This window comes from Triticum aestivum, chromosome 5A, assembly GCF_018294505.1.
Source record: "Triticum aestivum cultivar Chinese Spring chromosome 5A, IWGSC CS RefSeq v2.1, whole genome shotgun sequence".
Classification (NCBI taxonomy): Eukaryota; Viridiplantae; Streptophyta; class Magnoliopsida; order Poales; family Poaceae; genus Triticum; species Triticum aestivum.
Window position 1 is genome coordinate 438,264,324 of NC_057806.1, and position 1,005 is coordinate 438,265,328.

A 1,005-nucleotide genomic window follows, 5' to 3' on the forward strand; every position below is an offset into this window, starting at 1 on the left:
TTTTAACATAGGCCAAGCCAAGTTCATAAAAAATGCAAATAAAAACAATGTTGCGTTTATATATAATAATTTGCCACTTTTGACACTATAATATGATAAAACTATCATAAATCGTAATACTATAAAATTTGGTGGGCTCAAGAAGGCCACTGCTCCTCCCCTCCAGTTGAAGTCAAGCTTGGTGGGATCAAAATCATTGGCCAATTAGTCGCTTGGCGGCGAGGTGGAGGCGAACAGCTTCACTTTTCGAAGCTCCGGAGGCAGAGGTTACAGATGAAGAGCTGGAGAGCGTCGAGCCGGAGCTAGAGAAGGAGAAGATTCAGTTCTCGGGGCTCATGACCAGACACGAGGAACGGTTGCTGGCGACCATTTAGATTAGGTGTTAATTATACCTCCAGAGCCGGACTAGCACCGCTTAGTTGATGTAAATGTAATGAAATCCGTTCGTGTTTATATCAAAGTTTGTCTAGTTTGCACGAAATCCATTCGGTTGGTTCGAAATGCTGTCAAAATATATGCGGCTACGGTTGGATGGTGTCCTTCCGCATCTGTGTCTGTGAAGTGGTCTTTCTGTCTACGGACTGACCCGAGAGGTAATTTATTGGTTGCCGTTGGAGATGCCCTTGTAGCAAAATAAAAGAGTGAGTGATCATATATCCTTTTGTGTTTCTTGTGATTGATACATGGGAAAACAAATCATTGCACTCGTAAAAGCCTTGATTAATCGCATGCGCCAAAGGAACATGCGGCATGTAACACGATTCCCAGCCTTTTTATTAATCGGTTAGGCACCTTTTATCCTACTTTAGGACCCACTACCTTCAAAGCTCAACCGGCTCATGATTCTCACGAGCAGCGACACACGGCGCACCGTCCAGCCCGACGACCAGTCGACCACCGACCGGGTGGGAACCCCAACCCAACCCAACCCAAACAAAACCGACGACGCCCCCCCTCCCCCTCCGCGGCTTGTGTGGCTCACCTCTCCCCTCCCCCTCCCCGGCT